Source organism: Sceloporus occidentalis, unplaced genomic scaffold (genome assembly GCF_023333645.1).
Source record: "Sceloporus occidentalis isolate IW3139 unplaced genomic scaffold, rSceOcc1.0.p SCAF_90, whole genome shotgun sequence".
Taxonomy (NCBI): Eukaryota; Metazoa; Chordata; class Lepidosauria; order Squamata; family Phrynosomatidae; genus Sceloporus; species Sceloporus occidentalis.
The window spans coordinates 1,455,821-1,482,049 of record NW_028317070.1 but is presented as its reverse complement, the minus strand read 5'-3'; positions in this window follow the sequence as shown (position 1 = coordinate 1,482,049).

The following is a 26,229-nucleotide window of genomic DNA, read 5'->3' as shown; positions in this document are numbered from 1 at the left end:
AGAGAGCGAGCGGGCCCACAAATTTCGGATGAAGATTGAGTTTTTTTGCTTCCTTTGCGTCAAATTCGTGGGGGTCTGGCCTTGTTTTCATGGCTTTGTAAGAATAGCCGAATGTACCAAAATTTGGTATATTTGCAAACCAAAACGCACGAGTATAGTACACAACATTTCGACTTACTATTAATACATGAAACACACTACCAAACATAACAAGGAACAGGATTAGATCCATAACACCGCCAGTAACAATAGACCTTGCTTGGTTGATAATTTTTTCACCAAATTGCTCTAATGCTAATCCTCACGGAAACTCTGACTTGCCATTTTTAAAGATCTATTAATTGAGTAACCTGCATTCTTGCAGGGGTGTCAACCATGACAAACTGATACAACAATTACTAATTAGGAGTCTTAGATGCCATCAGATCAATGAGTTCTCTCCAGACTGCGTGACTTTGAGAATCTGCCCCTTCACCCTGAAGGTTCCTAGATATGCTGGTAAAGTAGTAGGGTCTGATAAAAATTATACAGTACTTGAAGGTTATTCTTATCTCATTCTCTTGATGGATTGCTGGATAATCAAATGTTTATTCTTTGAGTGCAAACTTTGTGAAAAAAATATTGTAAACTGCAAATAAATTACTTAGCGCAATTAGGATGTAAAAATGGTTGTTTAAAATGTTCACCAACCCTTCCCCTGTCATACCATTTTAATTTGGCCTTTCAGACATTTGTGTTGTTATAAATTGGCAGATTTGATATTTCAGGAAATCAGGGAGCTTTTTTTAATGAATGCTTAAGTGTCTGTGTGAGGCATGGGATGAGGAAGTTGCTCCGGTAATTGCTCCTGACTGTTGAACTTAGAGTAATAACACAGAAACAGCCTACACAAGTTAAGTGCAGGATCATAAGTCAGACCTGCAGTTAGCGGTGTACCACTGTGACCTACTCTGCAAGGAAAGCATGCAGTTGTGTGTAATGAATAGGGATTACTGCCATCCCAAGGTATTTTGAAAGCCAGAAAAAAAAATTTTTTCTTTTGAAAACATCATCTTTTATTTATATAGCACTATCATCACAAAACAAGAACAATGATAAATACTGTACCTATTTCAGTGATATCTATATAAATATAATCTCACGGACTGAAAGATGTGACAAAGGTATTTAATGTTCTTTATATTTATATTACATTTAAGCAATATGTATAATGTATGAGCATAGATTATCATAGTTTATCTGCAATCATTTAGATCCTATGAGGAAGAGCATAAACTGGTTCTATTCAGAGTTCTAGGGAGAGTATCCACATTATCACTCTGTGTTTGGATTCTATAACTAAGTGGTTGTTGACATTATAAGTCTGGTATTTTATCTCTTTTGCACATTTAACACATACAAGATAAATGGTTACTAAATAGAATAATTAACTTTACTTTATAGGCCATTTTACTTCTAAAAGTTGTTCTCAATCAGTGCATATTTTGTATTCATGTGACGTCAAATGGACATTAGGCTGACAATGACAAATGCATGGAGTCCTCTTAATTACCTGTTTCATGGCCCCTATCCTTGAAGTTTAAAGAGTGTGCAGTGATCTAAAATTGCTCTTACCTGGTTCTGCCTTCTGATTAGGTTACTTGAATTTCATATGGTCCTCTTTATCCCAGTTAAATATTATTTGGGTAAGTGGTTGCTAACATCTGTCCCTACCATTTTCTATATGTACATGGCAATATTGCGTAATAAAAACTTTAGATAATCACTGAGCTGTTACACTGGGCTCCTGGAGTACCCCCGCAACAGGGGAGCCTCGGTGCTCACCACACAAAACACAAAACTTGTTTCAATTTCCTAAGAAAATCAAATAGATGTCTCATAAAGACCAATATTATCCTACTTTATCAGTCATGAGAGGATGGCACAATCATTCTTTCTACTAGAAATGTCTGCCTTTTTTTTTCTTTGAGACTCATTTTTGTGGGGAATTTACCAAGGCCATAGTTTAAGCTTTAACAAGTTTGTATATTGTGCATTATGGCTTAAACTAACCTCTAAAGTGTCCAGAATTTTTTTGAGGCTCCAGGTTCTGAGGGGCAGTTATTTTACCCAGACCTTCTGCAGTGTTTGTGAGAAATAATGACCTAATCTTCCAGGACAGCCCCTAGAAAAGTTACACAGCTTCTGCAACCATGGCGGTCTTTTCAAGGGTTTTACATTTGTATTTGGGTCTTTCATTTAGACTACCTGATGACATAATAGCCTACATTGGTGAGTTCCAGGTTGCCAAAAATACATTTTGTTTTTCTCTACTGTATACCAATAATATATATATATAATATATATATTATATATATACATACTGATCATGTAGATATTTCACTCAGATAAGAAATAATCTGAAATTATGTACGTGCAGTACAATTATTTATGTGGCTCCGGTAAGGGATGGAATTTAAATGCGAATAAAACAGGCTATTATCTTTCGTTTATTTCTAGCTATTTCTACTCCATTTATAACTGTATATTCTCCGACATAAAATAATCTAGTTATGTACATTTCAAAATCTCTTGTAATCAATTGTATAATAATCCATGTCAAGTGTAGAGATTATTTATTTTCTTTGTCTTTTTAGTGTGGATTTCCTGTCCCATAGCAAGGTTAAAAAAGCATGCTTACAACATACCAAAGTCATAATGCACATTTGGTTTTGTTCACATTGACCTTGGCATGAACTTCTGGAGGGATTTTAATTAGGAAGAAAGCCACTTTACACAACCACTAATGAGAACAAGCCTTCAGTTACACAAGTGCAGTAAAAAGCAGTTTGCACTTTAAGCATCACACTGTATCCACAAATGAGTTATTACTAATCAAATGTGAAGTATAGATTACATATGTCCTTTGATTTTTTCCTTCTACAGAAGTTTCATTCAGTAGAAAATTAAATGTTCTTTTAAATCATAAAGGCTTTTACCAGACGAAGGAAATGGTGGAATAAAGCAAATGTAAACTTTACAAACTACCCAAGGAATTTGTTTGGGTTTAGATATTCCCTTTTTCAAAGTAATATATACTAGGGAAAAACCTTAAACTAATTCAACTTGTGGATCTACTATGTACCTTTATTTCCTCTAAAAGACGTGATCCCCGACAAAACACCTTGTCTGTGGGTATAAAGCTACTTCAAACTCAACATTGAAGAAGTTGATCCAGTCTACTTCTGCACAAGAGCTAACAGGAGAGCTGCTGAGAACACTACCTCCAAGTTACTGTAACAGATGATGTTGAGGCATATGGTTTTTGAGAGAACAGCAGAAAGAGGAGGATGGTCAGCAACCAAGTGGACAAGCATATTGACCAATCCCGGGCAGATACTCTCAGAAGGCCTACTATGACTCACAGCTGGCACAAGCTAGAAACTATACCAAGTTAAGGGATTCAATCCTGACAAGTCTAGGAGTGACCTTTGCAGTACACGCTCAAGGGTTTCACTTATGGTCATATTCATCTAACAAGGCTGCGCAACCCCAAATGTTTGATCTGATATATTTTACCTGGAAGTGGCTACAACCCAAGGTCAACTCGGCTAGTCACATTGTGAAACCCTTAATGATGGACAGCGGTTTACAGTTGTGGGTTAGTCAAAGTGACTCTCATACAGTTGCTTTTGGTTCAGGTGAGAGTAATATGGCTGTAAGACAGCTTGCACACCATGTTTCAGTTGAGCAACCCCACACTCATAATGCTAAAATACTAGAACTGTTAAGACTTAAGGGAAGTGAAAAGTGTTGGTTCTCCTATTTGTGATTATGTGTCAGGATTCTATCCTGACTGCAAGATAGTTCAAGTTTAACCCTTCATTTGTTATGTATTTAATCCATGTTCTGTGTATTTATGTTCAGCTGTGTTTGGTTATGCTGTATCTGTCTCCCCCACCTGAAGCCTATGCCATTACCACACCTGACCTAACCAACAGGCTTTAGTACCGTCTCCCTCACGTGCAGCCTATGTCATTCACACCTGACCTAATGACCAGGCCTATATCTGGACACTCACCTGTGCATTAAAGTTATAGGATCGTTTTGCTCTGGCCCTGTATCTGATCCTACCTTGTGCCCTGTCGGGTGGGCTTCCTGCCATACGTACGTTTTCTTGCTAAGAGACTGTTTAACCTGTATTTGCTTGTCCTGCCATAATATACAATACATAGCATTACCTGGGATTCTGCCTGTGGTGTATTCCTTTGTGCCTGTCTGTCTTATCCTTTGGTTACCATGCATCGCCGTTTGCAGACAGAACCCCAGGTATCCCCTGCAATGAGGCTCCTACCCGACCTGATTACCTGGGCCCTGACATTATGATAATTCTCATTAGGGCTGTGTAACTGGGAAAATGTCTAAAGCATTGTTTGACTGGATGATCATATAAAGAAATTGGAATTATCTGTCATCATGGTGACGTGAGAGAATATCCCAGTACTAAGATACATTTTAAAAACCCAGTTCGGTAACCTAAAATATAAAATCAGTGTAGTAGTCAGGTTAGTCCGTGAGGTGATGATAGGTAGAGACTTCCCAAACTTTCTAAAGATTAATCTCTGTGTTAATTATATAACAAAAAGGTGAAGATGTTACTATATACTACTAACACTATACTAAGTCATACACATATACTTTGAGGACATCTGGGTATAGATGAAATGAGACAAAATCCTTAGCAGATTTTTCTGCAACAAAGTATTGTCCTCCATTGTTCTAAGAGTACCAGTATATTCTGGTTGTTCTAAACTATACAACTTGTTTCCCTAATGCAATACCAATACAAAATACTTCTGCAAAGTCCATAGCAAAAAGAGCTTATGCCAATGTTTAGTATGGTGCCTATTCCCAAGGAACTCCTGGTAGCCCTAAGAACTATTTTTTTATCCTGAATCGCAAAAGACCTGTGGAAGTTTCTCCAAGTAAAACATCTTAGGACCTCAGTGTAGCATCCCCAGACTGATTGGGTAGTGAAGAGGTTTAAAAACAAAACCTTAAAAGTTCCCAATCATCCACCAGTTTTCCCCTTTCTAAAGGGGGAGTGTGATTGAGCATATAACAGAGATGCAGGATCATATCGCAGCTGTCTTGCCTATAGCCACAGAATGCTTAGGAAGTACGGGAAGCTCCGCTGTAAACATATTTTTTTGTCTCACAGTGTTCTAGCCTGGCATTAAAGGGTTAGTGCTGCCTCCTACAGTGGAAAACAAGACCCTTGAAACTTGGCATGGCCGCTGTGAGATCACTGAGAAGGTGGGTGATGTTGACTATAAAGTATGACAGCCAGGAAGAAGCAAATGATAGAGAAGTAGTGATTGCTTTGAACCCTTAAGAACATCCCATCACTGAAACCAGAGGTGAATATACCAGAGACTCTGTATATCAGAACAAGAAGTTCAGAATTCCTGAAGCTTGAATATAGACCATAAAAATGGTAGAATTAATGTTAAAGCTTGGGGTAATTAAAGTGTAATATTTTTGCAGTGTCACTTTAAAGGACTCTCTGGAATAGGTCTCTGTGGTTGTCAGCCATTTTGTGTTGTGTTTTACCTCAGGTTTCTCAGTGTGTTATACGTGCTTTCCTAGTAAATAAATGGTTGTATCTATAAGTCTACAGTTGCAGCATGCTCCTGACTGCCACACTAAAGGTACTCCTTAGAAACATTACACATAGTGAATGGAACAGGGGTGTAACTAGAAACTACAGGCCCCTGGTGCGAACGTTGCCCTGGGGGCCCTTAATTTTACCAAGCAACATTTCCTACAGTGCCACCTTTGCCCCAAACAGCTTGCGAGCGCCACATTTGCCCCAAGCAGCTAATCAGTGCCATTCTAACCCCAAACAGCCTGTGCCATCTTTGCCCTCAGCTTCCTATCTCTTATAAAATGAGTTTTTTCTATAATCCAAACTCAAAGAGAAATCGGATTATAACACTAGAATCCAGATCCCCCGCAGCTCTGCAGGAGACCTAGATTCTCCTCTCTGTCAGCCGGTGGGGGTCTGTGCAAAACGCGCAGACACTCTCCGCTTCTCCCCTCCACTTCCGCTGGGGCTTTTATTACCGAACACCGGCCTCACGTGACCTTCCGGTGCGGCTTCCATCATGAAAGCCCCAAAGGAAGTGGAGGGGAGAAGCGGAGGATGTCTCAGAGAGGATCCAGGTCCCCTGCAGTGCTGCAGGGGATTTGGATTTTAGTGCGCAATATAGGGGGGTATAAGGCATATCGGGGCACAGTGGCATATCAGGGGGCATGGTGGCATATAGGGGGTATAAGGCATATCAGGGGGCAGAGTGGCATATAGGGGGCTATAAGACATATCAGGGGCACAGTGGCATATCAGGGGACAGAGTGGCATATAGGGGGCTATAAGGCATATATGGGGGACACAGTGGCATATCGTGGGTAAAAGGCATATCAGGGGACAGAGTGGCATAAAGGAGGTATAAGGGATATCAGGGACACAGTGGCATTTCTGGCATATAGGAGGTATAAAGCATATATAGGGACAGAGAAGCATAAGGCATTTCTGGGGCAGAGTGGCAAGCTGGAAATGAGATGTGCAGGGGGCAGGTTGGCAAATAAAAGAAAATATAAACAAAAGGCATTTTTCTCAATCATAATAAATATGAAAAAAAATAGTTTACATGAATATTTACTAGTAAAACTTTGTGGTATTTTGGTAAAACTTAGTTTGAGAAATAATGTGTTTTGGGTTCTTGTACCTTTAAAATATAGCTTTAATTATTATGTCAGTAAAATAAGGCGGCGAATAGAGAAATGCCATTGCGATAAAGAGAAAAAAGTGTTAATTAATCGAAAAAATAATCGGCCAACTAATAGATTATGAAAATAATCGTTGGTTGCAGTCCTAATATATATATATATATATATATATATATAAATAACTGAAGGGAATGCAGCTGTTATTTGATATTTTTATATTGGAATAGCAATGCTGCATCCTCTGTATGGTCAGTAGTGATGATTAGTGGTTAGGCTACTTAGTGCGAATACCCTTTGGCAGCCATGATTATTTGCTATCAGTTAGCTTTGTTGTGTACTCGCCCACCTTGCATATTTCTCTTTTATATCACGTGAATAAAAGTTTCATATTTGTAAACAATACAATTGTCAATCAGTCTTGTGGTATTAAGCATTTTATGTTCAGGCTATATACATTATAGCTTCCAAAATCTAAAACCTCGGTTTTAATACGGTCTGCATATTAAAACTACACTGATCACTGGAGTCCAAACACTACCCTACAAAGACATCCAAAATCAAGCCTCCGTTTGTTGATAAAACATCTAGCATCGGCTCTTCTACCAACTGCTGAAGAGGTAAGCCTTCTAAAAAAAAATGTATGGCATGTCTTCTATTCACTAAATCAGCTACTAGGAATCCACGTAGACTGCCCCATGTTGATAACCCTACCTTTAATTGTCACTTTACTTTACTTCCTCAAGTAGCAAATGATCTCTTCTGCTTGTCCATAGAGTCTATGGATCACACCAAAAATGTGCCAAGAACATTTTTCTTTCTTAATGTTAAGGTTTTTCCAAACTGTTAGTTTCCTTCTCTCTATATTGAATTAACATTTAAGCTGTAGGTAGGGTGATACCTCCTCCTTTTCTATTTTCTCTAATTCTGGTATTTTCCAATATTTTAATCATTGTATCATGTCCCAGTTATCACTACTTAATCCATATTCTTGCCAGTTATAATTGCAGTAAGATCTGGGATCCTTTTCCCTAAGCCGCAGGCATTTCTACACATAAGCTCCAAACCTATGTCACAGTTGTTCAAATTCAAAGTAAGAAACTTTTTTTCTTTGTGTAAGTAGAGATTTTTAGGCCATAGGTGGCAGCACTGCACTGCAACATTGCCTGCCGAGAAGTCCTCATTTTGCCCTAAATTGAAAAAAAGAGTGACCAGTAAATCATGCGTAAAGAACTTGGCTGGCCTGCTATAATGTATAGTTAAATCACTGAAATTTCTTCAGAAAGTCTCCTTATGCATTGAATCATGCATTATACAGAGCTCAGTTATAGAATGTTGGTCCTTTATAATGAAAGTTGAATTAAGTTGAAACCACAGATTGCAGAACCCATCTAAAACACAGAGTTCTAATAGTTTACATTTAATTTAATCAGAAAATGTGTTAATAGCATTAAGGTGGATTCTTCCTTTCACATTTTCTTTGATTCTGCAATGAACTATAGGATGTTAATCTAAAGAATTTATGAATAATTTGTACAGCGATCACCAGAATGGACTTTCTCACAAAAATATTAGATTTGCCCCCAGTATATCCAGGATAATTTTTCTCTTATACCAATTATCAGCCATAGATTTTACATCATTTTTATTGTTGCATGTTACAGTAAATGCCCACTACATTTGTTTTTCCTCTTCACAGACCTGAACAACTAAGTCTGCTGTGTGATTTGCTTGCAAATCAGGGAAATCTGTTTAAAAAAAACAACAAGTTAGTTTGCATGGTTACCAAGCATAGTTAACACAGTCTGTACTTAACATTATAATTGTTGTACCTCTTGTTCAATTGACACTTACCTTGTTCATACTTAAGTTCCTTGCACAATGTCCTCCAGTCTGTTTTGTTGCATCACGATTTTATCAATTTCATTTAGACTACGGTCAACAAAATGTCTATGCAATGATGCGGCTCTGTGAAAAGGCTTGTGTAGTCAATGGATGTTAATGAAATGTTCACCATATAGCGGCTACGTAGCCCTGCTTCAAAAAATGTCAAAAATATAGGATGTATAGCGTAAAACAAGAAAGTTACTTTTCTTAAAAGACAGTTTACGGTCACAGACATCTCCACTAAAGAAGAATGCATACTAAAGTAGTCTGTGGTCCAATGATTCTTGCTGCTTGAAGCCACCAAATCAGGAAAGTGCTCTTATTTCAATAAACAGGAACTATTTTTGCACACGAGCCAGAGCTGGAGCAGATTGTACGACACAGTCCATATTTTTGATACTACCCAGGGAATAAGCGTAGGCATCAAGTACAACTCAATGCTCAATGTTCATTTGAATCGGCACAAGCATCGTTTGCAATACACACTTTCCTCTGTGTGCCATGTGGACAACTGGATTATGTAAACATAAAGAGGTAGGCTCTGTCCTAGCCCTCATACAGACGCCTCATCTGGGTCATCCCTGGTCTATTGGAGATGAACTTGGAACCTCAGGTTCTTGGTCCTGCTCTTCACTTGTCAAGTTGTGTTGCCGATGCATTTTACTAGTTACCTGCATTACTGGTTACTAGCACCTGTATTGCCGACGACACAACAGAGTATCTCTACCTGCAGCCCCTGGGTACTGATAACCCCTAGCTGCCACCTACAACTGTAGCATGGAAACAAAATGTTCCTTTAAATTCTTAAAACATCATTGAAGTAAAACTTTAATGAAAAGATATAGGAAATACCTATTTTCAGCTCCCATACTCCCTCATACCCAGTCAGTGATACGGTGTCTAGTTTATCCTTCTGCACTGTGCTCTGGCTTGGTGCCTACTCACACTGGTTGTTTGATTTGTAGCCTGTAAGGTTGTGCGTTACCTGCAATTTACTCCAGTGTTAAACTGCGTCCTGGTGCAGGACTCTGAGACTCTGATAGGATCCCAGTAGGTTTTATCCATCTAAGTGTCAGTGCCTCTCAAAAGTTAATTATATAATGGTTTATAGGTCCTAGAAAGCGATCTGCAAGTAGGCTTTGGGTTGTAGAGGCCATAGTGCTCTGTTTAACACCATAATGGAATATGCATAAAGCTATTTTAACTTAAGACCAATTAAAAAATACAGACTAGACACATCAAAGGGCTCTTATCTGATTCTATGCTTACGATCATTTTTTGCACATAGGAGAGAAATAAGGAAATAAGGATGTAGGCCCCTTTTACAGAAAGAGAGACAGAAAGGTAAAAATAATGTTTTAGATGACGAGGTTGCTAATGCTACAGTATAATGGAAAAGCCAAGTGAAAGAAAGCAGGGAAAACAGGTTGAATAAACATAGCAGAGGTGATAAAAGGCTCGCACAGGACACAGGAAAAGAAGGAAGCAAGAAGTACATCACAACCAGCACTGCATTCTTAGTTACACAAAATTTAAGTATCAAAAGACAATACTTCTACTTGCATTCAAAAAGAAATGATCATATATACAAAGTTATAGGTTTTATTTTTTAATCAAGTAATTCCTTAAAAACCTCACAATGTCCATGATTAACAGATATAAAAGACACTAGCCATGAAAAAATATATAAAATACATGATATGTAGAAAGGTAATCAGTGCTTTTGTCTATTGGTAAGACAGTAAACAGGCGATAAAACTTCAATTTACGGTTTTGTTTGTTTTTTTCCCCAAGAATACATACAATTCAAGCAAAGTTGGTTTATAATCCTGTAAACGCATTATAAGAATGATAAACAAGGTAAGCTATACTACAAAGTCAAATTAAACTATATAGGACAAGGTGTTTAAAACATAAGAAAAAATAAAATCAGTGTTCACTTTGGTCTCTATTGTGGTTATTATTATTCCTGAAAGCAACAAATGCTAGTTTAATTGTTTAGGAATTTGTTGCTTAAAGAAACAAACAATTTAAGAGGTAGTCGATCATAATGTTCTGAAAAAAGCTGATGACTTCCTGATCATGCTATGCTTTTATTCATCAGTGGGGCATCTGTAGTATTACAGACTCCTTTAACAGTAGGGCAACTAGATTCACCTTCAAATTCAATGGAGCAATTATTTAACCCAACAGTGTTTCTCCAAGCCTCCTACTTGCTCTATAGAGAACTCCTGTGTAAAACGCCCAACAAGAGCTGCTTGTCCCCGCCATTTTCCTATTCGTGCCATGTCAGCTTGTCCGGCAGACTATTTTGTCACTGGCTTGGACGGATGCTGGTAGGGTTCAATCCTGAACCTTGCGACTAAGTGAGAAAACACTGGGGGTAAGAACTGCTCGCTGTACCATGTACTGCACCGTTTGCTTTACTCATCTTCCTATCACCCAACTAATTGATTTGAATCGTAGTACCTACTAAAAGGACTCCACAATACCAGACATTGGCACTAAATAATTTAAAGTCACAGTATTTTTTCTATTCTGTAGATAAATTTTTTTTAAAAATACTACACAGATCAGCATCATGTCCTAGGAGAACCAGGTAATCCATTTAACCGGGGACCCAAAAGTCACCATTTAGGTCAGCAATGATTTTAATGCAAACTTGACATCGGAGGAAATATGAGATGAAACAAGTGAGTTTTTTACTGCTGTTAGATTAACCATTAACAGTTCTTTAAGAGGTATCACTCAATATATCTAAAATTATCACCACACATGTCTTGTTCATAAAGGACACATAACATAGAACCCAGTGCACATGCACATATTCCCCCAACCCTGATCAACTTTATAAATGGGTGAATTTCATATATAAATTTATGATAAACGTTTCTTACAGAAGATAAATTAAATTTAAATTATGTTTAAGACTTACTGAGATTCCTCTGATATTTTTTTAATAAAGAATGTTATTTGCCGCATACAACACAAAATATTACAGAAAAATGTTGACTAATAATTGCAAGATTTCAATATCTCAAAAGTGATATCTAATAAAGGACATCTCATAAAAGACTGGAAAGATTAAACAATTGTTTCAAACTGACTAATGTTACATCATGATCACTTAGTATTCTTGCCAATGACAACCACAGAGACGCATATAGCAACATAAGAAGAATTATACACAAAAATTTCCTCCAGTAGCAGAGGATACAATAGACAAAAAATTATATATAAATATATTTTAGAATCATTCATAAAGATTTCTGTTTGGGTGCAATACATAGACAACCACAGGCTTTAAATCATTGTTACCTTCTACTCTAAAGTTTGTTGGTTATTTTTTTTGCCACGCAATTTTCCTTTTTTAAACTTGGCATACAGTTTACACTTAACTTGTGTCATCAAAACACAAGAACCATTAGTAGTTTCATGCAGTGATTTGTAAATTGCCAGTTTATTGCATGTGCTTTACAGCATAGCTAACATGACCCATTAAAATAATAATCACAGAAAAATAAAATATTCAGAATTAATGGGGTCCTAAGCATGTTCTCACATTTTTAAAACAATGTTTGCATATAACATGGGTCCATGACAGTTGAAACAAAACAGACCATAATACACAGGGATCTCTGTGGGCGCTAATACAAAAAATATTTTAGAAGATTAAAAAAACTGCAGTTATCTTTTGTAGGATATTTCGAATACACCGATTCTAAATTGGATAAACATAAGGATTAACAAGTTTTAAAATAATCACAATTGAAAATAAAAGAATAAAAAATAGTACCATTGATATGACTTTAACCTATCAGGTTGGAGCAGCATAAAATGCTATGTGGTTATATGAGGTAGCCTTTTGCTGTAAACAGAATAAAATTACCCTTACCTACGTAAACATTGTGGATACAACAAAAATGAAAAAAGAGAAAATTACAAATATTCACATACACAACCAGAATATGAACATTGGATAAAACTAAGTAAAAAAACAAAACAAAACAAAAAAACACAAAATATTTTATATGATTATCAGAACTATGGGTTGAGAGGTAGTTACTAATACCAGTATATAACACTTAATATATTAGATATAAAAGGTCTACAACTATTTGGTTTGTTCAGGTACAGAAGGTCTGTAGACGATTCATTTATGGAAACAATGGGACATGGTTTATTCCCTGAGCAAAGTTCTTAGTCCTGAGTATGTTCCAAAATAATGAAAATATTCTCATATACAAAAATAAAACCTAGGTTTAACATAGGTTTAACGTGTGCTCATTGGATGTCAGACCACGATGTAAGCCAGAAAGATTCTAATGGTCTGATTAATATGTAAACAGGGAATGCCCACTTTCTAAAATTCCACAACCATTCTATTTGCAGAAATTGAGGAAACTTTGGTTTCAAAAGTCAAAGTGACCTAACGTGATTTGTTTTCTCCTTGCACATGCATGTTGCATAATCAATCATACTAGAGCATTATGGTTATCGTGCATTGTCGTAACCCATTTATCACACTAGCTGCTAGATTATGCACATGCCACTTTGATTCGTCTACATAACTTAAATAAGACAACTCTTTCCTCTTAAGGAAAGGAAGTAAATCCATTGATACATCACATTCAATATCGTCAAAAGTTAAACAGTTGCATTAGACTACTCTGATTCACAATAAAATGTTGAAGAAAAAAAACTCAGTATATCTTATTGAGAAACAGTCATGAAATTCAAGTGTAGTGACTCAATATGTGCCTGGTGGATACACAAAACCTTTTTTAAGCAGCAATAATACTAGAACCATTTTAATACTGCAAAATACTTCCAACTTGCTGAAAAGTTCTTAAATGGAAATTCATGATATGGGGGGGCCTTTTTCCACTAATTCACCATACATATCAGCCACATGGCTGTTATTGAAACGTCAAAGCACATTTTTAGGTTTAAATAGTTGTCTTGAAACTCGTATAGGTACTGGTTAAGTATGATGCCACCTGTCACTATATTATTAATAAAGAGCATACTTTCTTGTTGATCAGAAGTGAAGTATAAACATGAAAATAGCCCACAATCTTTCAGTCTTTAAATATACAACAATTTCTTGAGTATGTCTAGAATTACGGAGGTTTACAAAGGCTGAAAAAATCTGAAACAAAATATTTTGCGAGCACAAATGTTTAGGAAGTTAAGAAAAATTCTCCTGACATGAAGTAGTACTAAACACGAAATGATAATCACCAAAAATCATAATTGTTGCACTGGCAAAGTAATGGTTAGAAGAGAGGAAAGTTGCCAGATAACTGTCAATTTACCTCCTTTGTCAGCAAGGAGAACAAAGCCTTCCAATTAAATGGGTTCATGAAAAAATAATTAACATAATTCCCTTTCTTATTTTAAAGACATTGGCATTGAGTACGAAGACAATAAAAGGCTTTAAGGGGTTAACTTTCCATATGCATCAAATCCTACTTATAATCCATTATGGTAACTTAAAGGGAATTGATAAGTATGGCGTTCATTTAAGTCACAGGAGAAGTTCAACACAATTAAATAGTGTGTCTCTTGGTCATTGGTTAGTAAGTGCCTACATCACTATTAGCAATAATGAAATGTAAATGTTGTGAGTAGGACAGCTGAATTAAATAATGTTTTTTGTCTGGAACTAGTATATGGACATACTTAATGCCCTATAACTGGTAAAGGACAAGTTTCACCAAATGACAAAAGTGAGCAATTGCTGAGAATGCCTCGTTTTTAGGGGTGACAAGGGAGGCAAGCAGACTTTGGATACATTTCTACCTAGGAACATTTTTTCTTGTCCTGTTCATTTTACTTGCTCAATTTAGTCAAATATATTTGTCTCTTCAACTTTATAATCGACAGGGCATTTAATTTTTAATCTGCACCCGAGAATTGGCAAGTGAATACAAACGTGGCATTATTAAAACCAAGAAATAAATCCAGGAAATGTCTCAATTCTCTTCTTGATGTTTTCCTATTAAGCTTTGTTATACGTTTCAAATACGATCAGTACGCTTGACTTCATAATTAACCATTCTCATACTGCAAAAATTTCAATACCAACGGCACACAAAAGTTTTAGATCAACTGGGATTTGTATAAAATACAATCTGAATGAAAGCATCACGTGATGACATGATAATTAATGATCAATAAAACTTGAATCTTTACATATGCATGTCAGAAATTTGGCTTCATTCTTTATAGCATACAGTGATAGAATGTTTTCTCCTCGTTGCCAAACAGAGTAAAAGGCTTCTCCAAAATTCATGTGTACATATTCACCATAGCCAATGCTCCTTGACGAACCAAAAAAGTAATTCTCTTCCGCAAGGTTTTTATCCCCTTCACCAAATACCCACGGGGAAAAAAAACGTTTTTTGCTGCTGTCCAATAAAATAAATAAAAATTGGGCCTGCCATGTCAAATGGCAAATCATATTGTTTGCTTTAGTGTGGTACAATAAAATATCCAGGCTTAAAATTATTGGATGAAAAACGTATCCACCAAGCTGAAATTATTAAGCAACATGGTATGATCCACCTGTCACACAGAAATATTATCCATGGATGGTCTGCATTGCAATGTTTTCTTGCATCGTCTTCTGGCATTACAACAATTAGTTTTAACACTCACGCTCACAATATTGCTTTGGTGGGACATCAAAACTGCTAGCGCTAACAGATTATGATAGACCAAAAAGAACCATTTTATCAAAAATGTTATTGGTGCCAGAAATTAAAATACATTAGGCACACAGTTTTAATAGAGGGGGGAAATAAAAAGCAAGAATATAAAACAAAATAATGAATATTGCTTCATACTCCGACATACATTGAGGATACGGATACCACTGAATACATATTTACGTTCTTTCTGGAAGTTTTAAGTTTGTTTTCTTGTAGGACATAGTAGAGACATGCACACATACACACTTACAAATGAGGTAAAAACACAGGACACCCTGCATGTTAAGTTTGCTTGGAGTGAACGGTCCATTTCAAAATTTTCTTTTCCTTTAAATTCACAGTTCCTCAACAGTAGTTAAAATTCCAGGTCAGTTAGGAAGAATAACTTAACGACTTGCATGAGGTAGAACTTCTTAGGGAGGGTGAATTTATGGAAAACACTAGGACAAAGCTTTAAGTTTTTTTACGCTTTTGAACAGAAGGCCCCTTTCTGCTTTGTTCTTCAGGCGATGCAGATATCTTACTTAAGGAAGCGTCTTGTGGTGACCTGCTTGAACGTTCAGAGAGCTCTGATCTTCCCTCTTGAGAATACGATGGAGATGAATAGCCAAAAGCCCCTCCTCCTTCTCTCAGAAAAGCTGAAGTTGAAGGCTGTGGTTCTGCTTCATATCTTCCCTGAGAAGCTGTTGGTTGCTGTGGAACCATTTTATGGGGGCAGTTAGCTACCATGTGCATTATGCTTTGACAGTAATGGCACTTTTTTGGCTGTGGAGGTAGATTACATTCCTTAGCATGATGATCAAGGCCTCCACAGTTGTAGCATCTGAAAGGCAGGATAGAAAGTATAAAAAATTAACAATTAATCTTATAAGACTGCGCGATGCACATACATTTGATTAGATACGGGAATCAATGCCCCAGGGAAATAATTTCCTCCCCCTGCCTAATACATATAATCCCCCTCTTCCGTATTTTAATCATATAAGAGAACATATATTTCAAACAGAGCATTTCAAAAGCACACATACTCTGCAGTATAAAACCTTAATCTATTGAAACAGTTAACTGCAAGCACTGAAAAACAGTGAAAAGTAATGTAGGAGAATGTGCCTGTATTTCTCAATTTTCAAATTATAATTACATTTATGCACTTTAAATAAAAGCATTCATTTTAGGTGGTCCAATTTAATTATAGTAAATAGACCAACCATATTTCTGTGGAGGCTGCATTTCTAATTTATATGACCACTAGGGGGTGATATAAGAACTTGCAGATAGAGATGGTTACAGTAAAAAAATATATATATAATCACATATGTCCTTTAATCACGCATAAAATTAAATTACTGTACAGCGATAAATGACCAAATTGTAATGGTCTAAAATCGAATGTGTGACATAGGACATTAAACTAGATACTTGGAAATAAGAGGGCAATTACATTTGTAAGCTTGCAAGATAAGAGCCACCTTTTGTACCAGTATGTCTTAATATACGCTCATGTTATTTGACATTTTTTGTATATTGTAAATTTTAAGTTTTACATTTTATAGTTTCCCGTTTTTAATAGCAGTATGGCATCTTCTAGTTATTATTAATATACAACTTTTGAAACTATAATAGCAAAACTTGCACTAGTAATATGCAATGAAGAAAAGACATTAAAAAGCTAAAGAATGTTTTGAGCAAGTGACAATTCTAGCATAAGTATTTTTCTTTTTAAATAAAATTTAAAAAGCTTTCACTTAGATTTCTAAAATAAAAATAAAACAAAAAAACCTGATTTTTAGTGTGAGTAAAAGATTTACAGCTAAAGCATGGTCACCACTTCATGAAAAATAATGTTACAAGTTTTAACAGTTTCCAAAGAAAAATAAATAATAAAAAGTACATTATTAATTTAATCCAAGACATGTAATATCAAGAAAATAAAAGAGGAAGGCACCATAACCACATCCAGCAAAGCTTTGAGCTAATTAAAAAAACATTAACAGTGAGTGGTATGAATCAAGGAACATTTACACTAATTCATATTAGAACAACAGATCTGGACTTTTTTGAAAGAATAATATTTTGGTTGTACCCAGCTCATTTAACATTTACAATAAATTAGGGTCTGAAGACTTTTGTAGTCCTAAACATTAAAACAGTACAGCGGTTACTGCGTACTAAAAAAAATCAGAGCTCTGAAATCTTTTATTAGTAGATCAGCATATGTTGGTTTTAAGTGTAGTAAAAATAAATAGTTAGTAAATTAAATTGGTAAACCAACTGCAAATTATACAGTTAATTTATTACTGGATATAATAATTAAAATGTTGGTTTCATTAAAATGTATTCATTCTTTTATTTACATAAATTAATTCTAAGCAAGCCAGACTAGACATATAAAAGGAATACCTCCATTAAATAGAACACTATACTGCTTATGAAACTCTGAACAAATCTGAAATCATTTTTTTGCCAGATTAAGCCATCAACAAATGATGATGGTATGCTATGAAACTGTTCAAAAAAATTAAGCCAGTGATATTAAGAACGAAGAAGACATACCATATATCTTCTGCGATAATTAAACATCTAGACTATCCAAAATATTATTTTATTGACCACAGCTTGACATATATATAATATTATATATACACACTATATTCATATAGGATGAACATTTTAATTAATGTAATTCCTTCTGAACAGCCTCCACTAATAGAAAGGGGGTTAAGGGTTCTCTGGACTGGAGTGGTGTGCACTGCAGACTGCAGTCATGGACAAATCAATTTAATCAGTCACTCTGGTATGCACAGTGTTATCCGATTCAGTGAACCATTTCACGTCACCAATTGACCAAAGACCTGCTGTCAGCATCCAGCTTCCTTATCATGGTTGTGCACCCCCATATAAAACTTGCCTTCGAGAACATAATAAAAGATTGGATAATGAGGTTTGCGTAATTGCAGGTAATATGTTATATGTTAAAAAAAACACTCTACAAACCTCTTTCAGCATGAAAATCGCTGCGCTACCATGACAATGATTTCTACTCTTGTTTGCGAGTACCAGTCAGAAGGAGGAGGGGAGAAATTGTTTTCATCCTTTTGGGCATTTATTCCATCATTATTCCCTAGCAAGCTCACCAAACACCCCATATCTTCATAGTGGTATATTTTTTTAACCTTGTGAAAGGAAGGGGGAAAAAAAACCTAAAACCTTTTCACTAACAAAAAGCTGAGTGCTGCTGTCCAGATTTCATTAGTCGTTTTGCACAATTTATAGAAAATTGTAATAATCGGAGAAGTGGTTGCTATACAATTGCTTGATCTCAAAACAAACAAACTGTGGACGTTAACCTTCAAAAGCCAGAAATATATACAGCTTTACCACTCCTTTTGTCTCTGTTACCCATAACATTCCTTTATTTTGTGCACTCGTGGGCAGGGCCCTTACAAGCCCACCATTCCTGCCAGGATTTTTGTATAACAGCACCATAACGCCATCAGGGTCCTCAACTCCTGTTGTGTCAGTATGTGTAAATACATATCTGTTAACCATCCCATTTTAAATTAAACAGCGCTACACAATGTGGTGGTGATTAATAAAGGATAATTATAATTAGATAATAATAGATATCGCTACCTACCTACTCCTTAACATAAAATACAAATTCAAAAACATCTAGAATGGAGCAAGTCTATCTGAGTACATACCCTGTTTATGGAATTTATTAATGTGTTGCAAATGTTGTTGGAGCTATACACATTAGTACAATTAATTAACAATTAAAGCAAACACTTTTAAACGTAAGATTAAAAGAAGACTAACAAAATGAGTTAGGTGGAAACAAAAGTGCAATTTGACGCTGGATAAAAAGTACAGGTGCTTAATGTAGCACATCTGTCTTATATTTAGAAATAAATACACTTATAATTTAGGCAAAAGTCAACTGTTACAATATTTTTAAATGTAATTTAAATATATCCTAGTATCTGCATTAATATTGACCATCAATGTACAAATCATACCATTTGAAACGTTAAATGTAATCAGCAGCCGTCATCACTGCATTTGATTAATCTTTAAAAAAAAAAAAATGCAAAGTAATGCAAAAAGGCAATATGCGGAATAAAAAGAAACTATTTACATACATACACTAACTGAATATAGTTCGGCCAGCATAAGAGAGAGAGAGGTGATCACGATGTGTATATTATTTAAGAAGGTAAAATCCCTTATTTCTACAAAAAAACCCACAAAACTATTACACCGATTAAAACACAAATGGCATACAGTAAAATTATGATAAAAGGCTGTGTGACTGGCACTTTCTCCTTAAAATTATTATGGTTGCCATATCTATATCTGTTCAATGCTACAGCAAAAAGCTGTTAAATGCTAGAAGAGGAAATATGGTAATTGTATATTTGTTTTATTGTTCATTCATGTTCATTTTATATAATAATGCATTATTTGAAAATATTTCCATTTAATTTGAAATTTCAATTTAAAACAGATCATTAAACAATGTAAAAGAAAAACTTTTAAAAGTCAACAACCAACAGTAAAAACATAATTATTTGTATTACTAAATCATTGATGTATTGGATGTGACCCTTAAACTTAAGCATTCAAATCCCTGTTGACTGTGGAACATGTGTTGACATGACTGTTCTAAAACAGAGCATAAGAGAAGAGACAGGAAGAGCTATGGAGTTATTAAAGCAAACATTTCTAAGCAAATACAATACATAAAAAACTACCTCCACTATTTTTATATGATTGGTGGTATTAAAAAAAAAAAAAGGTGTGCTATATAAATATATATACACACACACTTCTGCAGCAGGACACAACATTTACACTTGCTGAATCAGGTCCAAATACTTTAAATGATGCATCGGCCAGAACATATACTTAAAATAAGCAGGATTGTGATGCTTTATTCTTGTCCTAGGTTAACAAATTATACCTTTCTTCGATCCTGATAATTTTAAACAAGAAAAGACCACTAATTTATGTTTTGTCTAATAGAGGGAAATTTTCATAGGTGACACTTTAATGCTGAAACGAACATAACAGAATGAAGGGGCAAAATATGAATAGGTATAGGCAGAATTACAGGGATTCTGGACAGCATGTGAAATTGGGCTCCGATGCCGTAACGTTCTCAGATCACTTACAACAAAGGAGGTTAGAGGATTAAAAATATTACCTAAAAACTTGTTACAATTAAACTGCTTGTTCCACAATAATTAAAAGAATAAATATATCCACGAAAAAACTGTGATAAAATTGCTCTCTAGTTTAAGTTTAAAGTAGATTTTCAATTTAAATGCTAAATAATGTATTTCCTACATGGGACATGAAAGAAGATTGCATTGGAAGATTGCAGTAGAAGTTCACCATCACCAGTATATTTGCAATCCAATGAATAAAAACAAAAACCCAAAACAAAAATATATAAATAAATGCATACACACACACTGTACAGAAATGTTGTTATATGAATGATTTAGTTAGCTGCTACTTAAGTACAACTAGAACCAAGCAACACAAGTAATGCATTCAAAAACATATAATTGTATAATATAAATTAGTTGGAAAAAGCTTCATGTGATGTAGCCGGTTCCATCACAGTCAAAGGACATGGCATTAGAAATCAACAAAAACTTTGGGACTGGTATTAGAGCAGTTCTCAGGCAGACAAGATGTGGGGCAATCACTGTGGATATGTGGGGAAGTTGAGTGATGCTTTTATTCAATTAATTATACAGGACTGTGAAATATAGGGCAATATGATCCAATAATCATATGGCCAAGTGTAACATGCTAGTTTAGTGCTAGGATAATTGGCTGAATCCCTGTAACAATTTAAATTCAAGTTATTTTAAAGTCATGTTTGGGTTTGTTATTAATTTCTGATTTATTCTATTTGAAGGGTTGGTGCAAAGAATTAAAATTTTGTTGCAGAAAAAAAAGTTCAAGAGAACGCAAGGACATAGTAAAGAAAAACTTGCTTGGGGGGGCGGAAGCAACTGAGTTTTAAGTGAAGAATCTAGAAGGCTGTGTGGGGTCATGCATGGTGGCATCTTAAACTGAAGCAAGGAAAGGGGGAAGGGCTGGAGGAATTCAGGTTAATTTTAGCTACTGCTAAGCAAGCTACTCATTGCTTTTGGTAAAGCATGATACTATTTCAATGCATTCTAGATTACCTGTGGCCTGCAAAACCAATTAATAAACCAACTTTGTTTTTGCTTTATTTATTAATTGGTGGAAAAACAGACAGTGTTTGATTTTTAATACAATTAGTGCTATAAATGAAAATATTCTAGCAAAAACACTTTCTATTTTGTGCAGATACATTATATTTAAGATAAACAAAATATATATTTAACCTTGAAAAAGTAAAGTTAGTAAGTACATAAAACCTTTTATTTGCAAAATGATGTAAAGTGTGTAAAATTAAAGTTAACATCCAGGAATATAAACTAACATCTCAAAGGTAATTTTCCTAGAAACGCTTTTAAAATTTAATTTAAACAAAAGTTCAAAGTTATTTTGGTATAAAGAAGATCTAGAACACTAAACTTGAATAAGAAATTCTACATATTATGAGAAACATTTAATTACACACTAGATAGTCAAGGATGAAATAAATTCAAGAAAAATATGTATATTGATAACTACTAGAATATAAATTCTGTTTAGAGCTTTTATACCTATAGCAAGTAGTAATGTTTTACCTGTTAAGAAAATACTGCTTTTGACTTGAATATTGATAAAAGTAATGTATATTAAAAAAACCAATACCATTTCCGTACTTAAAAAGTAAACAAAAATTTCAACGTATGACCAAAAGAGTAGAATTGTAATCTAAAATGTGACAAGCAACCTTTCAAAGTGAGTCTCTTGTCAAATGACTAGACAAGCTTATTTAATTTAAAAAAATAAAAAATAATTAAAAAAAAATTATGTTTTGTGTAGTAATCTTAATTGTAGTTTGGTAACAATACACAAGCGAAGAAAAAAAACAACTTATTTTTTGGATTTGTTTTCCTACTGCACAATATATTTCTACACATAGTTGTCTTATATAGAGATATCTTACTTTAAGCAGAGCTTTTCATTATGAAGGGTAAAATTTAACTTAACATTATACAACACTCTGTTATAACGGAATATTCACATTTTTAATAGTTAATGTAGAACGTCTAATTTTTAAATACTTTATGCAAACAATTCGTTTTCTACGATTACTACTCACTATACATACATACACATTATATATACATATATATATCTATATATACACACATATACATACACACACCGCATTTGCTCAATTATATAATGACCCCGATAATAAGATGACCCCCTAAAATTTGAATATTAATTTAGGGGGAAAAAGGCCTGAATATAAGACTACCCTATAGGAAAAACAGTTTTACTAGTAAATATTAATATTATGTAATTTAATAAAAAAACATTTTTTTTTTCTTTATTTCCTTTTATTTGCCAGCCTGCCCCAGTTATGCACATCTGTCCCCCAGAAATGCCTTATACCCCCTATATGCCACTCTGCCTCCCTAATAAGCCACTTCTGTGACTGAGCGCCCGCATCCCACAAACGTTCACTGGCTGTGGGATACACACAGACAACCTCTGCTGCTGCCAGCACCTCCGCCGGGGCTTGTATCGTGCAGCACCGAAAGGTCATGTGATGCCGGCGCTCCGTCAGCAGCGCTGCGGGGTATCTGGGTCTTAGTCTTGTAGTCAGACCTCTATTTTAGGTCTGATTAGAAGACGACATCGAATATAAGACGAGAGACATTTTTAAGAGCATTTGCTCTGAAAAAAAAACTTGTCTTATAATCGTGCAAACACGATATATATATATATATATATATATATATATATATATATATATATATATATATATATATATATATATACACATACTCACTGTCCACTTTATTAGATACACCTTGCTAGTACTGGGTTGGATACCCTGTAGAACTGCCTTAATTCTTCGTGGCATACTTTCTACAAGGTGCTGGAAACATCCCTCAGTGATTTTGGTCCATATGGACATGACAGCATTACGCAGTTGCTGCAGATAGTCTGCACATCCATGATGTGAATCTCCTGTTCCACCACATCCCAAAGGTTCTCTATTGGATTGAGATCTGGTGACTGTGGAAGCCATTGGAGTACAGTGAACTCATTTTCATGTTCAAGAAACCAGTTTGAGATGATGTGAGATTTGTGACATGGTGGGTACACTGTGGTCATAAAGGGATGGACATGTTCAGCAACAATACTCAGGTAGGCTGTTGCATTTAAACAATGCTCAATTGGTACTAAGTGTGCCAAGAAAATGTCCCTCACACCATTACACCACCACCAGCCTGAACCATTGACACAAGGCAGGATGGATCCATGCTTTCATGTTGTTTACGCCAAAGTCTGACGTTCTGAATGCCACAGCTGGAATCGGGACTCATCGGACCAGGCAACATTCTTCCAATCTTCTTTTGGTGAGCCTGTGCTAACTGCAGCCTCAGTTTCCTGTTCTTAGATAGGCGTGGCACCAGGTGTGGTCTTCTGCTGCTGTAGCCCATCTGCTGCAAGGGTTGACATGTTGTGTGTTCAGAGATGGTATTCTGTATACCTTGGTTGTAACGAGCGGTTACTTGAGTTACTGAACCAGTCTTCCCGTTCCCCTCTGACCTCAACAAGGTATTTTCATCCACACAACTGTCGCTCACTGCATATTTCATCTTTTTCAGACCATTTTCTGTAAACCCTGGAGATGGTTGAGTGTGAAAATCTTGGTAGATCAGCAGTTTCTGAAATACTCAGACCAGTCCGTCTGGCACCAACAACCATGCCACATTCAAAGTTCAAAGTCATTTATATCCCCTTTCTTCCCCATTCTAATGCTCAGTTTGAACTTCAGCAAGCTTTCTTGACCACATCCCCATGCCTAAATGCATTGAGTTGCTGCCATGCGATTGTCTGATTAGCTATTTGTGTTAACAAGCAACTGAACAGGTGTACCTAGTAAAGTGGCCAGTGAGTGTGTGTATGTGTATTATATATAATTTGTAAATAGTACAGATATTATTCACTGTTACATACAACAATACAACGGATACAATACCTAGGTCTAACCTGCAGCACCTCTAGAGATGACCAGAACTTACTGACCAAAAAGCTCTACAGAAGCAGAGATGTACATTATCAGAATATAGATTGTGCAGAAGTAGTAGTTCAAAAACCTAGTAAGCAAACACTTGAGTAAATTGTGCTATATAAAATAAGAGATAATAATAATAAGCGTTCAAGTGGTCAATACAAAGACCAGTAAGGTTTGGAAAACCCAAATTACACTATTGGTCCTTTTTTCATGATAGTGCTCCTCAAATCATGTGTGGAGAAGTGTAGGCTCACTAGGGTCTCTGAAAAAGAAACTGAACAGGTATGGACCTAAACAGCATCCCAGAAATGACTAAATTGGCTGTCAACTTCTTTAGTGCTGCATTATAATTGTGGGCTACGTATAAAATTTAACTCTGGTGTCGAGTTTTAAAATGTTGTCACTGATATATATATATATATATTTTTATTTTTTTATATATAGTATGGTTTGGGGAAGTTGGCAAAATCCACACTCAACACCTGTAACTGTCTTGTCCTTAATTGCAGAGTGCTGTTCACACTATAATCGTACAAGCTAACAATATAGACACTCTGGTTTTCATGATCTGAATCAGAGGATCATAACCCTAAAACTTCAGCCTCAGAGCAAGTTATGTTAATTTATCTAATAAAAATGTTAAGGTCTTTATAGAATATAACACGAAACCAAAACAATAAATTGATAAATTAATAGACATTTTTCTTTTGGGTTTAAAATACATTGCAAAGGGTTAACCACTGTGTGCTCCATAATTTTTTGGCTAGTTATGGGTTAAGCCTACTACCTCATACACAAGTCAAGGTAACCTCATTTGTTTACATTGGTATTTATGGATACCCAAGACTGAATTTCCATAATATGTTCCTAAAAAGCTGATCCTTTATGGATTTTGCAGGATACACAAAAGGAAAAAGCTTTAATGTTTTTTTTCCTGCTCCAGGTTTAAACCAAAACAATGCTTAACAACTGCTCAGAATTCAAGTTATCTGCACAAAATAACTCAAGATCAGACTCTCTCAGATTGTAACAATTGAATATTGTTTCCACTTATGACACTGGCTGGTTACAATAATGCTGAATTATTTTTAGATCACACACACACATTTTACAAAAATAAAAAGAAGCATATAAAGAGACACAAGAAGGAGGTCTCTTTAATTCTCAACTGTATTATATAAAACAAGTTCTATTTCGTGTTTACAAAACACAGCCATGGTAAGGAGAACATGATTAAAAGAAGGTCACCACTATTGACACCAAGTATAACGTCAACAACACAAAGATTAACATTAACGATACACAACCCCGGAACCTACAAAAAAAATAGAACAATTAGTAAAAGATTCAAAAGAAACTCTGTGAGCCAATTCAGAATCCCTGTTTTCTCAAATATCGTTTAACGGTAACACAGAAAATCTCACAGAATCTACTTAGCATGCAATTACGTCGGTATATTATTTTGTGCAACAATGGGAAATTTAACTGCCAAATCTAAAGCTATTTGTCTATACATGCAAACTTCAAATGGCTACATATACATACATATATCTATGTACAGTATAAGCACACTATATGACCAAAAGTATTGGGAAACCCCTTCTAATCATTTAATTTAAGTGTTTCAGCTATACTGTTAACAGGTGTATAAAATCAAGCACATTGGCA